The sequence below is a fragment of the Sparus aurata genome, chromosome 6 (assembly GCF_900880675.1).
Source record: "Sparus aurata chromosome 6, fSpaAur1.1, whole genome shotgun sequence".
NCBI lineage: Eukaryota > Metazoa > Chordata > Actinopteri > Spariformes > Sparidae > Sparus > Sparus aurata.
In genome coordinates this window covers 37,431,107-37,448,040 of record NC_044192.1, presented here as the reverse complement: position 1 = coordinate 37,448,040, position 16,934 = coordinate 37,431,107, and the positions used below count along the sequence as shown (strand labels likewise).

At 44.7% G+C, this 16,934-nt stretch overlaps 1 protein-coding gene and 1 long non-coding RNA gene across 2 annotated transcripts in view; both read left to right on the top strand.

The window, feature by feature from the left end:
* plekha6 (pleckstrin homology domain containing, family A member 6) overlaps positions 1–16,934 on the top strand; it is a 164,941-nt gene that overhangs the window by 24,295 nt on the left and 123,712 nt on the right.
* On the top strand, positions 9,987–11,479 carry LOC115584023 (uncharacterized). Its single transcript, XR_003984473.1, has 3 exons — positions 9,987–10,286; positions 10,616–10,732; positions 10,935–11,479. It is a non-coding gene; the product is annotated as an uncharacterized LOC115584023 (long non-coding RNA).

Genomic DNA, 16,934 nt, shown 5'->3' with positions numbered 1-16,934 from the left:
TGACCAAACCACCCCGGGTCGGGAGGCGGCCAGAGCGCTGATGGGGCTTCATCAAGGTAAACGCAGGGTGGCAGACTACGCCGTTGAATTCCGCACCCTGGCGGTAGACAGCGGCTGGAACTCGTCATCTCTGTGTGATGCGTTTTTCCATGGGTTGGCTGAAAACCTGAAGGACCAGATGGTGCCACTAGAACTTCCTGGGGATCTGGACTCCATCATCTCTCTAGCCATGAAGATTGATAAAAGACTCTTCGAGAGAGAGAGGGACAAGCTAAAGATTGTAACCTCTTTCAGCCAGAGAGGGCAGTCTACCGCAGCCTCTCCTTCGTGGCGCTCTTCTTCTCCTTCCTTTCAGGTAGCCAGGCCTACAGCACCCCCTACAGCCCAGGAGGAGCCCATGCAGTTGGGAAGAGCCAGACTCGACCCAGAGGAGAGGCGTCGCCGGATGCGGGAGGGTTGTTGCATCTACTGCTCTCAGATGGGGCATTTCATTGCGTCGTGCCCGGTAAAAGACTGGGCTCACCAGTGATGAAGAGGACACTGGTGAGCCGCACCCGTTCCTCTTCAGGGTCAGTCCGTCACCTGGTTCAGGCCAAGCTGATTTCTCCATCCCAAGAGCTTCTTCATCAAGTATTGGTGGACTCTGGCGCAGATGAGAGTTTCATGGACTGGGGATTGGCTAAGCAGCTTGGAGTAAGACTGTTTCCTCTGACCAAACCCCTGGAGGCCAGCTCCCTTGATGGACGCCTGTTATGTAAGGTAACCCACCACACTCAACCCACTCAGCTGATAATGGCTAAAGGGCACTGCGAGTTTCTGAGCTTTCTCTTATACAGCTCTCCCTCTCATCCCCTGCTGCTTGGTCTTCCTTGGCTCTCTAAATATAACCCTCACATTAACTGGTCTTCGGGGGAAATTTTGGGGTAGGGTAAGGACTGTTATCCTGTCTGCTTTCCTTCTGAGCCGGCCCCGCCACCTCCACCCTCGTCTCATCTGGTCTCCCCGGTCGCTGATTTCCCGGATATCCCGAATGTTCCTGCCTGTTACCTAGATTTAAAGGAGGTGTTTAACAAGACCCGAGCTACCTCTCTGCCTCCTCATCGATCATATGACTGCTGCATCGACCTGCTCCCCGGTTCATCTCCGCCTCGAGGCCGACTCTACTCGTTGTCTGCACCGGAGAGGGAGGCTATGCAGACCTATATCCAATCCTCTCTGGAGGCTGGGATCATCCGGCAGTCTTCCTCCCCTGCTGGAGCAGGGTTTTTCTTTGTGGATAAGAAGGATAAGACTCTCCGCCCATGCATTGACTACAGAGGTCTGAACAGTATCACCATTCGGAACAGGTATCCTCTCCCCCTCATTTCCTCTGCTTTTGAACTGCTACAAGATGCTAAGTGTTTTACTAAGTTAGATCTTATCAAGATGCTTATCATCTTGTCAGAATAAGGGAGGGGGATGAGTGGAAAACCGCCTTTAACACTCCTAGTGGACACTATGAGTATTTAGTGATGCCGTTTGGATTAACTAATGCTCCTGCAGTTTTCCAGGCATTGGTCAATGACGTCCTCCGTGACATGCTGGACAAGTTTGTGTTTGTGTACTTGGATGACATTCTGATCTTCTCTGCAGACGAACAGACGCACATAAGACATGTGCGCCAGGTCCTGCAGCGTCTTCTTGATCATCAGCTTTTTGTTAAAGCTGAGAAATGTGAATTCTATGTTTCCACAGTGTCTTTTTTGGGTTTTGTTGTGTCTGGTAACAGCATCCAGATGGATCCGGCTAAGGTCAGGGCGGTGGAGGAGTGGCCCACTCCCACCAGTCGTAAGCAGGTGCAACGCTTCCTGGGGTTTGCCAATTTTTATAGACATTTTATTCGTAACTTCAGTACGATTGCTGCTCCCCTGCATGCGCTAACCTCTCCTCAGGTCCAGTTCCAGTGGAACCCCCAAGCAGATCTAGCGTTCCAAAAGCTCCGAAAGAGCTTCACCTTGGCACCTATCCTCACTCTACCAGACATCAACCGGCAGTTCGTCGTGGAGGTGGATGCTTCTGACCTAGGCTTTGGAGCGGTCCTTTCTCAACGAGCCCAGGCAGACAACAAGTTACATCCCTGTGCCTTCCTGTCCAGGAGGCTCTCTTCCGCGGAGAGAAACTATGATGTGGGTAATCGGGAGCTCCTCGCTATCAAGGTGGCTCTTGAAGAATGGTTTCACTGGCTCGAGGGAGCTAAACACCCATTCCTCGTCTGGACAGATCACAAGAACTTGGAATACATCCGATCTGCCAAACGCCTCAACCCCAGACAAGCCAGGTGGGCGCTATTCTTTAATCGTTTTGACTTTTCTCTTTCCTACCGACCCGGCTCTAAGAATGTCAAGCCAGACTCCCTGTCCCGCCTGTTCGAGCCGGACTCCAGTCTGAAATCCCCCGGTGAAATCCTGCCTTCATCCCGCACGATCGGGGCGGTCACATGGGCTATCGAGGAGAAGGTCAGGCAAGCTAATATTGACTTTGTTACGCCTGACAGTTGCCCCGAGAATCGGTTGTTTGTGCCTGTCCCTCTGCGCTCACAGGCAATCCACTGGGCCCACACCTCCCTCCTGTCCTGTCACCCTGGAACCAAACGGACCTGCTTTGTCATTAAACAAAGATTCTGGTGGCCTGCTATGGATAAGGAGGTCAGTGAATACGTGGCTGCCTGCCCGGTGTGCGCCAGAAACAAAGTGTCCCGACACCCTCCTGCTGGTCTCCTATGCCCCCTTCCAGTGCCTCATCGCCCCTGGTCTGACATCTCCCTGGACTTCGTTACAGGTTTGCCTCCATCAGAAGGTAACACAACTGTCCTCACTGTGGTGGACAGGTTTTCTAAAATGGTTCACTTTATCCCTCTGCCCAAGCTGCCTCCAGCCATAGAAACGGCTGAAGTAATGCTTAGACATGTTTTCAGGCTTCATGGGTTTCCGAAGGAAGTGGTGTCAGACCCGGTGCTGCAGTTCGCATCCCGATTCTGGAAAGCCTTCTGCTCCCTCTTGGGTGCTTCGGTCAGCCTCACTTCGGGATATCATCCCCAATCTAATGGCCAGACCGAACGTTTAAAACAGGAGCTGGAGATGGGTCTACGCTGCCTGGTGTCCCAAAATCCTACTAGGTGGAGCAGACACCTTATCTGGGTGGAGTATGCACACAACACCCTGCCCTGTTCTTCTTCTGGTCTCTCTCCCTTCCAGTGTGCCTATGGTTACCAACCACCGCTGTTCCCAGCTTTGGAGGAGGAGGTCAGCGTGCCCTCAGCCCAGGCCCCCATTCGACGCTGCCGCAGGATCTGGTCGGCAGCCCGTCTAATTCTGCTCCGTAGCTCGGCTAGGTCTAAGAAGGCAGCGGATCGCAGGAGAAGTGCAGCTCCCCAGTACATGACCGGGCAAAAGGTGTGGCTGTCAGCTAAGGATCTTCCTCTGAGGGTCGAATCTCGTAAGTTGGCCCCTCGCTTTGTTGGCCCTTTTCCTGTCTCCAAGGTGGTGAATCCGACAGCCGTTAGACTCAAGCTCCCGAGGTCCCTGAGGGTTCACCCGACGTTCCATGTGTCGCGGATCAAGCCGTTAAAGGAGAGTGTGCTGGTCCCAGCCTCCAGACCCCAACCACCCCCCCAGTTCATTGACGGCGGGCTGGTGTTTACCGTGAAAAGGTTGCTGGCAGTCCGACGGCGGGGCCGCGGCCATTAGTACTTGGTCGACTGGGAGGGATACGGGCCAGAGGAGAGGAGTTGCATCCCGTCCCGGAACATTATGGATGCTACTCTTATCCAGGACTTCCATCGCCTGTGTCTGTACGACTTCGCCTTTGCCTTCTCCCTGTCGGATTTATCTGCCTTCGCTGATTGACCTCCTGTGTACCGACCTCCCTGCCTGCCTGATCCCGTCTGGTTCGTCTGCCTTCGCTGAATGATCACCCGTGTACCGACTCCCTTGCCTGCCTGCTCCCTGTATGGTGTGTTTGCCTTGCTGACTGATCTCTTTGTGTAACGAACCGAACTTTCCCTAGTAAAGAACTTTGCCCTGCCCAATCCCGAGTCTTGTCGTGCTATTGAGTCCGAACTATTGTTGTGGTTACCTGGTCGTGACACAGACTACACACAGACAGCTTTCATTTTAGCATGTTCTCAACAAGCTGTTAATTGTTAGCTTAACAAGCACTGTGGTCGTATAAAACGTACCGGTGGAAATGTCACTGTTTATGCTGAAATATGATGCACATTTATGCTTGTTGAACAAGTGGTACTTATTGTCTCCGCCAAGGAGGTTATGTTTGTTGACTTTGAACTCGTGAAGGTTTTATTGCACTTACAATAACGCGTGTCGCCGTCTCCACCTGGGTCACTTCTCTCCTCTCTCTGCTGCTGCTGCACACGCCCCATCTCTCTCTCTCCCATGCTCTGTGTGTGTGTGTGTGTGTGTGTGTGTGTGTGTGTGTGTGAAGAGCAGCCCCGCCCCCCAGTGATCAGAGAGACAGAGCAGGGCAGGGAAGAAGGAGTTTATGGCGCTGTGGAAAAAAACTGCAGCCATCGGCCACTATCGGACCCAAGTTCCGCCGATTCTGATAGTTTGTAAAACATCCTATCGGCGTGGATAAATCGGCCAAAACGATTAATCATTCGACCTCTATTGTAAACATACACTAAACAGGCCTAACATTATGAGCACCTACCTAATATTGTGTTAGCCCCCCTTTTGCTGCCCAAACAGCCCTGACTAGGGCTGGGCGATATGGCCTAAAAATTGAATCTCAGATTTTTTCACACCAAACTCGATTTTAATCGATTTTTTTCTCTTCTCAAGAACAAACTTCAAATGACAAAAAAATTATTGAAAGCATTGCTTTTATTTTAATGCTATGATTTACAACAACAAATGCCCTGCCATTGTAAACAGTGCAGCTTCAAACTCACATAAAAAAGTGCATCCTTTTGAAAAAACTGTGTCCCTTTTTGATAAAATGCTTTTGTAAACATAAATTTAACATGTCAGATTGCTTGCTACTATAAAAACAGATAAGTTTCAATATTGGTATTGATAAAGTGATAATATAACTTTCATTAAATCCTTTATTTTGCAAAATTTGCCTTTGTTTACAAAAAAGTATTTCTTATCCCTGAAGATATGTAATCTAAATTAAACATCTGCATGCATTGCATAGTAAACATGACATGTTGGTAGATTTTACCAATTTTTGGCCAGGAAGAAGAGCCTGTCTGCTTCCTCTGGCTTGAGACATCATGCCCCGTTGTGGCTTCGTAACACAAGCCTGGGGTCGAACAATTTCAGCATGTGGATGAACCTCCGGCGTTTCCACTGTAAATACGAGCAGCATATCTTTAGCGATATGCAACGTGACTGCATCTGTAACAGCTGTCCACCGGGACCCTTTCTTCTCAAACGGGACACAATGATTAAATGATTCCACGAATGTTGGCTGCTTTATAGCGGATACGTGTGGGCTGCCGCGGTCTGTACATCTTGTAGTGAACAACAAGTGTCCCACTGCGATCCAGGCATCTGTTTGAGATGCTGAAATAAATGGTTTGGTCCGCTGCCTTTAGTTGCAACAGCCTTTGAACATACTTTGCAGCGGACGGGGGTTTGTTCGATGTCTGACACCACAAAACCAAGCTACTAACGAGACAGTGCCTTTTTATGAACGAACTCCTTGCTTGCTGCATGTTGTGTTTGTTTCTCTGTGGAAAGTCAATGCGGGGAGGAGGGCGGAGCTGACTATGAACTACGGGAGCCCACGAGGAGCAGCGGTGGAGCAAGTTAAATAAAAAATCGATTTTCATTTTTAAAAATTGTCCTAAACCAAAAACTCAAATTAATCGATTTTGCCAATTTTTCACCCAGCCCTAGCTCTGACCCGTTGAGGCATGGACTCCACTAGACCCCTGAAAGTGAGCAGTGGTATCTGGCACCAAAATATTAACAGCAGATGGAGGCCAAGTCACCTCAAACTTGTTGCTGTGCTCCTCAAACCATTCCTGAACCATTTTTGCTTTGTGGCAAAAATGCCACAGCCATCAGCGAATACATTTTCCATGAAAGGGTGTACATGGTCTGCAACAATGCTTAGGTAGGTGGTAGGTGTCAAAGTACTCATCCACATGGATGGCAGGACCCAAGGTTTCCCAGCAGAACATTGCCCAAAGCATCACACTACCTACAGCAGTTTACCTCCTTCCCATAGTGCATCCTGGTGGCATGTGTTCCCCAGGTAAGCAACGCACACGCACCCAGCCATCCACACGATGTAAAAGAAAATGTGATTAATTAGACTGGGCCACCTTCTTCCATTGCTCTATGGTCCAGTTCTGAAGCTCATGTGCCCATGGTTTGCCCTTTCAGCAGTGGACAGGGGTAAGCATGGGGACCCTGACTGGTCTACGCCTATACAGTCCCATACGCATGGACGGACTGGTAATCTGGAATTTGGGCAACAGCCAGAGGGGCCATGGGCCCATTGACCCGGCCAATCAATCACAGAGCGGCATGATTGTCACAGCCATGTGGCCCCAGGATCATTTCTCTCAGCCCCCTTTCAAGCTTCAATAATGTTCTTAGTTTAAATGACAGACAGGTTTCTTTACAACATTGCAATCTGGTCAGTATTTATATACCACATAAGAGTCTCTCTATCACAGTCATGGTAACCCACTACAGTCTACGGTCACAAACTTTTATATCAGTCTGCATTCTTTTGTAGCGAAATGTCTTATTCAGATGTTCAAAAATGTGCATGGTTTGAAATAATACAAATCTACCAGCATTTGTTTTATTTGATTATTTGTTTGAAAAAGTTAAAATGAAGCAATGCCTTCTGGGAATTTCAAGCGCCTGAACCGAGTAGACCGTGTCTGAGTGGTTGTTGGAAGTTGGAAGTTGACTGTCCTCCTGTCCGTCCTCCTGTCCGTCCTCCGCCTGTCCTTCTGACTCTTCCTCACATTTCTGCTCAAAAAATAGCGTCTGTCACTGGCAAAAAACTTTAACTCACCGAGTGTTTGTGATGAAAATAAATCACCGCGACCGTCAGCCCTCCAGACCGAGACTTCATGGAACTTTCCCCCAGAAAACAGCCTCCGTCCCCGCGAGTGACAGAGTCAGACAGCGTCCTGTTTACCGATGGTGATTATGTATAATTATGTAATTTAGCGGAAAAACTTAACTCCGTCACTTTCCAGGATGTTTGGTGGGTCAGGATCTCAATCACTACGCATTATAAGAGCATCCATATGATTATAAACTGTCCGTGGGTTTAGATAGACAAGGGGAACCCTGGGGAAACACCGACGTCATCAACATGACGTGTACTGCAGCGCCGGCTTTCTGTGTGAATTACACACATGAAGGCGGAGATGCTTTGCTCTGTGTGAATCACCATCAACGGAGAATTGGCGAACCACACTCCGGAGATAATGCGGAGATGCTGTGTAAGAAGGGCTAATGTCTATAGTTCTCCTGCTTAATATCCACAGATTTACAGTAGTACATTCAATAACATTAAAACAACATAAAAATAGAACACTAGTCACATCGTTTTTCCACGGCCATGAGGTACTACTGTTTCACAGTAGGCAAACAACTCCATAACTTCACAATACTCGAACATACTGTATGACCAATAGTTTTCTGAACACATATACACTTTCACACACTAGTAAATCTTAACCGTTATCATGAGGAACTCATACCTGAAAAGGGAGTATCTGAGTGAAAGAAGAATGGACACAACTTTCCTCAGATCATATTTATAATGACTGAAGTGAGGAAGCGAGGTGTTCCTTAACGTTACTCAAACGTGCTACACTCCCTCTGCTGGATCCCACTGGTAACTGCTGCTGTTTTTACTACTGCTGGTGAATAAATGACTTTTTTAATATAACACAAGAAAACACAAAAATACTGATCTTCAACTGCTGCCACCGACAGTAAACATTAAAAATAAATCACATAACATGAAAATGTTCAAGTACTAAAATGTGAGAACTTAGATGTTACTCTGCTTCTTCAGCTGAATTGCTGGTAAAGCACATTACATCCTTCACATTGGCACCCCTGGAACTTTTCCAGAAAATGCACCATTTCTCCCAGAAAAGTACTGCACTTACAAATATTTTGGTATACACATGTTTATTGCCTTTAAGTGCATTGGGACAACACAAAAATGCATAAGCCAAATTTGACATCACTTTACAGAAAACTCAAAAATTGGGTCCGACAAAATCATTGGCACCTTCAACTTAATATTTGGTTGCACACCCTTTGGAGAAAATAACTGAAACCAATCATTGCACCCAGTGGCAGAGGCAGCAAAACAACCCCAAAACATCTTTGAACCTCCACCATATTTAACTGTGGGTACAGTGTTCTTTTCTTTGTAGGCCTCATTACGTTTTCTGTAAACACTAGGAGGACGTGCTTTGCTAAAAAGCTCTACCTTAGTCTCATCTGTCCACAAAACATTCTCCCAGAAGGATTGAGGCTTATTCAGGTATGTTCTTGCAAACTGCAGTCTAGCTTTTTTAAGCCTGTGTCAGAAGTGGGGTTCTCCTCGGTCTCCTCCCATAGCACTTCATCTCATTCAGATGATGACATATGGTTTGAGCTGACACTGTTGCACCCTGAGTCTGCAGGACAGCCTGAATTTGTGTGGAAGTTGAATGAGGTTGTTTATCCACCATTCGAACTATCCTTAGTTGCATTTTTTCATACGTTTTTCTCTTCCGTCCAAGTCCAGGGAGATTTGCCACAGTTCCATGGGTTATAAACTTTTTGATTATTTTGCGCACAGTTGACAAAGGAACTTTAAGATCTCTGGAGAGTGACTTGTAAACTTGAGATTATTGATATTTTTCCACAGTTTTGCTTGTCCTCTTGGCTTTTTTCTTCTGCTTTTTTGTGTTGTCACAATGCACTTAAAGGAAATAAACATCCATCCATCCATCCATCCATCCACTGTCAACCGCTTATCTAAAGTCCGGTCGCGGGGGCAGCAGCTTCAGCAGCGAGTCCCAGACTCCCCTTCTCCCGGCCACGTCTGCTAACTCTGACTAGGGAATCTCCAGGCACTCCCAGGCCAGAGAAGAGATATAATCCCTCTACCTGGTCCTGGGTATACCCCTAGGTAGTGTTGGACATGCCAATAAACATGTGTATACCAAGACATTTGTAATTGCAACACTCTTCTGGGAGAAATGGTGCATTTTCTGGTAAAGTCCAGGGTGCCAATACTTTCGTCCATGACTGTATGTTACAAGGAGTAACTGGTCCCCTGGAAGAAATCATTTCCTGTCTTCTTTTAATTGATAAAAGGGTGACTTCTTTTCCCAACACTTCATGAATCTACACCGAAAAAAAAACCAGATGCATATGTATTAGCTTCAGTGCCTAATTAGGACATCAATGTTGTATCATTTGTCATTCAATATACATTTTTTTTGGAATATCAGTTTTACAATCATCTGTAAAAATTGTGAAAGATACGATAAGATGTTCCTTTATAGATCCCCCTTGGAGAAATTCAGAGTTAACATAGAAGTACAGAGGGAAATAAGTACCAAAGAATGGAATAATAATTTTAAAAAAATACAATAAAAACTATTAGAAGAAAAATAAGCATACTGTGTACAGTAACTGAACTTGTGTGAACATGATGTGCGCAATAAATAATAACCAGTGTTGTAATGTAACAAAGTACAAATACTTCGTTACTATACTTAAGTGGAATTTTCACGTATCTGTACTTTACTTCATTATTTATATTTCTGACAACTTTCACTTTTACTCCACTATATTTCCTAAATAAAATGTGTAATTTTACTCCAATACATTTCTCCTAACCATCTTCGTTACTCGTTACTACAAAATTAAAATCAGAAGAAATTTGAGTTGGTGACGTAATGCCTATTTGTTGTCATGTCAACCAGCAAGCGCGAAGAATAAGAAGTCCCGCTTGTCCGAGCACGTCACATTATGGAAGCACCTGCTGCAGGCTCTGCTGCTAAAGTTACCACTCCAGTAGCAGATGACGAGCATCTCGACTACAGTGGCGAACTTGTTGAACTCCGTGGTGGTTACGAAGATAACATTACACACCTGCGGCCATATTTGCAAGAAATATTTTCGTACGTTAAAGTGAAAGATTTTTCCTACTGGATTATGTGCCTGTTATGCCTACCAAGAGTTACTTAAATACTGGCATTCAAAAACTCCCCGGTAAACCTGAAGAAGCACATCAAGGTAGGTTAAATTTATTTTCATTCAGTGAAGCCATAATGTCAACGTTATTTAACATGAATTAGTTATCATAAGCCTGTTCAGATATCTGGCTAACGTCATGGCCAGGCTAACATGTGCTAGTTAACTTTTCAAGTTGCCACTAAAGTACTGCAAGCCTCTGGTGGAAGCTTTACATGTCACTTTTATTCTTGTATTTATTTTATATTGTCTTAACTCTTTAATGATTCATTTCAATTATATTCAAATGTCCTTTTCTAAATGTGTTACTTTGGCACTTTGTCTCAGTGCTTGTTGCTGAAATGTGCTATACAAATAAACTTGCCTTGCAGGTGGGAATCAAGAACAGTTTTGGCCACATGTCAGGAGACCCTGAGTTGATCGCAGCTGCAATTCTACTTCCAAAATTCTGTACGCCGGGACAAAGGATGAATCAACAATCAAAACACGTAAGACATGGGGATAGTGAAAAAATATGTGTACAACACATTTTTCCATGGGTTCCTAATAAATAAATCTTGAATTATTGATGCATGGATAGTACATAGAATTAAAATAACAAACCTTAAATTGAAACTTTAATTTGGGGTCATAACATGTTACAGAGTTGCACTAGATCTATAATTTATATTTTCATTGTCACTGTTTTAGGTATTGACTACATCAGACAGCACATCGAAGAACCCTCCCTTCAGCTAGCAGATGCCAACTGGTCCAGTTCGTCTGATGACGATGACTTCTCCTCTGCCCTGCAGTCGTCTCAAGCACAAGATGGTGCCAAACAACTGGATGGATACTTGGCCTGTTCAGCAGATTACATGGACTTGCTAAAATCTTTCCCAGCAGGGTGCAAGCTTTCCGTGAAGCTGCACACTCCTCTACCTGCCCCAGCCGCCTGTGAAAGGCTCTTCAGCATCACAGGACTTGTCTTAAGTCCAAGAAGAGCAACTCTGAAAACCAACTTTTTCTGAAGATGAACAGACACCTTTTCAGTTTCAGTTAATGACTTCATGCCAGTTGAAAGACATGCAGTTTGTCCATATAACACACAGGGAGGTTGAGAGAGAGAGCTAGTCACCATTGATGATGGCAGAAGTAAAATTTTTAATGTTGAAAAAGTTCGAGCCTCTTTCTCCTGAGATGTTATGCTTTCACTGTAAGGAAGCCACAATAAATTTCATTATCAAAATTCTAACCGGTTACATTTTTTTAAAAAGTACCTTTGCATTTACATTTGATACTTTAGTACATTTTATACCAGACAATTACTTTTGATACTTAAGGACACTTAATGTCAGGTACTTTAAGATTTTTACTCAAGTAATATTTCAAAAGGTGAATTTAACTTCTACCAAAGTCCTTTTCTGGTAAGATACTTATACTTTTACTCAAGTATTGCTTTCAAGTACTTTATACAAGACTGTTGATAACTAATAAATGTGAACTAAGTGTAATTGTGCAAATGTGCAATGTGCACGGTTCTGAGATATTAAATAACAGCAATGTGCAATGTTCAGGGCACCACCTGTCCTGATGCCACCTCCACAGCACACTGGTGCAAAGAATATGACACTCCCTACCACAAACTAGTAGAACATTTGTAGCAGCCGAGTGGACACATTTAAAGACCTGAGCCTCCTCAGAAAGAACAGCCTGCTCTGTCCCTTCCTGTAGAGAGCCTCAGTGTTGTCTGACCAGTCCAGTTTATTGTTTGGATGCACCCCGAAGAACCTGTAGGTGTCCACCATGTCCACCTCCACCCTGTTTATGGAAAAGGTGTTGGGGGGGACTCTTCCTGTGCCGGACGTCCACCACCAGCTCCTTGGCTTTCCGATGTTGAGCTAAAGGTGGTTTCTGCCACACCATCCTACAAAGTTCTCGATTTGTTCCCTGTTTTCCTCCTCCTTATTGTCTGTGATACATTCAACAATGGAGGAGTCAGTCAGAGAACTTCTGCAGGTGGCATGTCAGGGAGTTGTAGCAGAAGTCAGAGGTGTAGAGGGTGAACAAAAACAGTGGGAGAACAGTTCCCTGGGGTTTGCCAGTGTTGCTTGTAACAACATTTGACAGGCAGTGTCACAGCCTGACATACCTCGCCTGTCCCTGAGGTAGTCTGTAATCCATGCCAGCAGGTCCTGATCAAACTGCATCACTTAGAGCTTCTCAGCCAGTCGAACTGTCTGGACCGTGTCGAAAGCCCTTGAGAAGTCAAAGAATGTGATCCTCACTCTGCATTTTGGCCTGTCCAGGTGCGTGTAAGCTCTGTGAAGCTGGTAGACGATGGCATCGTCCACGCCAATGTCAGTCTGGTATGCAAACTGCAGTGGGTCCAGGCAAGTCGCACACCAGGGGCCTGTGATGCTGCAGTACCAGCCTCTAAAAGGTTTTCATGACATGACGTTAGAGGTCATCTGTCCAGTCCTCTGGCCTTGTTTGTGCTGGTCCTGCTAGCTGCTGTCTCACATGTTGAGTCTTGATGGTTGGGGTTGTTGGGATAGTTGGGGATTTGGTGGGGGGTTGCGAGAGGGAGAGGGTGGTGCTGGGAGAGGAGGTGCATAAATTGTCATGCCCAGATCTTGTGGTGCAGCGAGAGATGACTGGTACTGGTAATGACTGGTAATATTTTTTTTAACTACAAAAATAGAGCTTGAGAACGTCACTTACGCCTTTTGTGCACCAACATTTTATTACCTATTGTTTGTTGCTATGGGCATAAGTGACATTTAAAGTATGAGGAAACTGGAATAGAAAGAGAGAGAGAGTAACAAGCCAAAATATGCCACATTGTTTTATCTTATTAACCATCATTGACAACAAACTGTAACATGACATTTGTAACATTTGTACCATACTCTATACTCTAAATAATTTCATAAAAAAAACAATAACAGTGAGCCCATTCACAAACAGTTTTTGTACAATACTCTAAATAAAATTTCATTAAAAAACAGTAACAGTGAGCCCATTCAAAAACAGTTTGTACAATACTCTAAATATATCAGTTTATTTAACCCCATGTAAGTAACCTCAGGAAAAGTACAAATAAACTTGCTTAAGTTCAATAAAGTTGAAAAATTGTCGGCATCTGAATCTCCAGGTTTCCAGCGACGTTCTCAAATGCCTCTTTTTTCTCTGGGCATATTAGTGCAGCAGAGTCCACCAAACACTCTTTAATAAACTCCCCTTCAGAAAATAGCTTACTGTTTTTGGCAGTTTTGTGGGATAGCACAAAGCTGGTCTTGACTCCTGCATAGAACGTTGCAGTTCTTCTACTTCTTTTTAATTGTGACTTGCAACCAGAGAAGAAGAAACAAAAAACAGTCGCCTTCAAAATAAAAGCAATGCAGATGTATTCCATGTATGAAGTACACTTATTTATGTTTGATTGCTAACTTCCCAATGACCTCACGCAGGCCAAAGGGCCAGATGTGACCCGGGGGCCGTACAATGCCCTGGTCTGATGTAGTGCATCCACTTCATTTTGAGTCAGCTGACTTGCTGCCCTTCGTTATCTTTCGTTTAGTTTTTTATTTTCGTTGACGCCACATGAGCTCCTTGTGGTTCACCTTATGTACCTTGTAAGGATGTTTGCATCTGGTAGCCCTAACAAGAGTATAATATCCATCTGGAGAGTACACAGACACACTCTTTTGTGCTGTCTCAGCAGCTGCATGGACACTGTCGCACTACATTTGGCTGTGTCCTGACTCGAAGAACTTGTGGTTGATGGTGAGCAGAGGAAGGTCCTTGACAGCTCGAAGTCACATGGCACTAAATCCAACATTTGCCCCCCATATGTATCAGAATACATAATGATATGGCTCACCTCTGGACTGCAAAGGTAGTTATAGACACTGATGGGCAGTAACGTGTTAGAAGTAACGCGTTACTGTAATCCGATTACTTTTTTCAAGTAACGAGTAAAGTAAGGGATTACAATTGCAAAAACAGTAATTAGATTACTGTTACTTTCCCGCAAGCAGGCTGCGTTACTGCGTTACTTAATCGTGATTTTTTTGTGAGACTGTCTGGTGAGTGACAATGAAGTGTGCAGGGCTGATTGCATTCCGGCCCCGGGTTTGCCCAGACAGTTCTCTGGATCTAAGAGGCGGTGGGGGCGGGCCTTGGCCAAACAGATTGATCCAGAAAGCAGTCGCTGTTGAATCTGGATTTTCCATACTGGCAACGAGCAGTATGGAAAACCAGTAACGATTCTGAAAATCCTTTGAATTTATTCAGGCAAGCAGCGATCACCCGCTGTCCCTCACCGAACACCTCTCAGTCCCCGCCTCCAGCAGCTGGAAGCGCCTCGCCCGCGATCTCGCTTGAGGGTCAGAGGGTGATGCGCCGCGGAAACACCGTCGGAGCTGCAGAGGCGGGTAGCCAATGTCTGACGCACCGCTCTTTCAGAGACTGTAAACTCCCAGTGCAGCCGGTCTCACCCTGGCCGCTGCACCGTGCGCCCGCGAGTAGCACTCTCCTCCGGGAGAGAGGGGGCTCAGTGTCAACGTTTTACCCCCTTGCGTCTAGCCGGAGGGCGGAGGGACGGCGGTTATGTCTGTTTATGTCAGACAAAAGTGTACCATGCAATCCCAGAAACAATGGCACTTTCTCAGCTTAACTATGGTTGCACTATTTTATAACTTAACACATCGTGTGCCTTTGTTTACATTTCAACTAGAGCTTCCTAGAGGAAAGATTTATAATTTAAGATTACTTTTTTGAATTTGAAAATTATCAACAGGTAATTTAATGAATTATTTGTTTATTACTGCTTATTACTGAATCAATATCGAAGCATTTAAATCAATATTGAATCGAATCGATATTGAATCGAATTGCAACCTGAAGAATCAAAATCGAATCGTGAGGTTCTTAACAATACCCAGCCCTACTAGAAGAGGTGGGTAGTGATGCAAAGCCCTTTGGGAGGTGGAGCTACTGTAATATTGGCTCACATTGGGTTTGTTTATCTCATGTCTGACTGTTGTCCATTTATTTCCCTCTGCCACGAAAGGTCTATTGATTTATAGCATATTCAGGTTGTGCATCATGTTTTTGAAAAGTAACTTAGTAAAGTAACTAGTAAAGTAACTAATTACTTTTGAAAATAAGTAATCAGTAAAGTAATTGGATTACTTTTTTGGAGAAGTAATCAGTAATCATTAACTAATTACTATTTCCAAGTAACTTGACCAACACTGGTTATAGACACATGTACTGATCTCAGATGACCCTCCCCCCCCCTCTCCCTCATGCCACATGAAGCAGTGTGCATCATTTGTGTCCAGTTCATACAAAGTCAAGTTGTACGTGTTGAGTTTGCGGGAGTAATATGAACTACTCACATTGCACCAGGGTGAGGTGTTCAGGGTCAAATGTAATGGCTTTTAATGACTGTGTAGTCTGGGCAGTCTTCTCTTTATTTTAATGCTCCTTCGCCTATTCTTTTCTTGACTGATGAGCCAAATATTCTTCAGTCTTGTGGGTTTGCCTTGGAAGAATTTGGAATGCTTCACATTGTCTGCAGGCATCCTTCTTCGGGGTGTGAAATGCTATGTTGAATTCACTGGTAAAGATGTTCCTGTACATGCTTTCTTTCACTGGTGTTGTTTTCCACTTAATGCACTTCTGTGTTTAAAGCTCATACATTTTTCTAGATTAAGCATCCCCTCAAGATAGGCCTTAGTAGTGTCTTTGCGACAACAGTGACTTTCTATTGTCTGAAAGAACTTGATGTGCTCCTTAACTTTATTTTTGTCAGCATCTGAAATCTTGTTTTTGGATGTTTTTTTTGTTTGCTTTACCTTTAGGACTTTCATACATGCCATCTTCTGTTGTGCTTGAAAGTGAAAGTCTGGCCATCTTTTCTGAGATGTCAAGTGTCTTTAAGAAAAAATCTTTACAGAATCACATTTTTGCATCAGCTACAGTTAGGCTGTAAATTAAGGTGTTCTGCCTACGGGAACCCTACTTTTTTCAAATTTTCTGTAGTGTATGATAAAGTCCCTCTGCCTATTTTTGTCCCTCATTTCCCAGAAATGTTCTCCATTTCTCCAACTTTTGCATTGCACTTACATCTGCATGTCCTGCAATCCTTGGGTTTTACTGCCCTGGCTGGCACTGACTTACTGTTTCTGTTCATGTAGCTCAGGCCAGTATTTCTTAAGCATTTTCGCTGATTCCTTTGCCAACTGTCAGGTTCCCTTTTGCTCTTTGTCCCTCGTTGGTGCTTAACACCATCCCCAGCTTCTAGCTCCTCTCTGGTTACTACCACCTCACTGGACACTGGCACATCCCTCAGCACTTCTTCTGCACTTACAGCTGCCTCAACTGGAGAATCTTCTGATTGTTCCTGACCTATAATAGATAGATAGGCCCTATGAATTATTATTTACAATCTAAAATCATCAGCTTCTCCCACTCACTATTAAAACATAATGTGAATAACTTTTCATCAATTTAATTTGCATACCATATCCCTTTTAAACCTTTTTTTTTGGGGGGGGGGGGGGGGGGGGGGTAGGGTTTTGTCTGTGAGTGTGTGTGTGTGTGTGTGTGTGTGTGTCTGTGTTTGTCAGTCAGTGACAAGAACACACAATGAACATCCTCCTGAATGCCTCCTCCTGTTATACAATAGTAAAGCCAAAA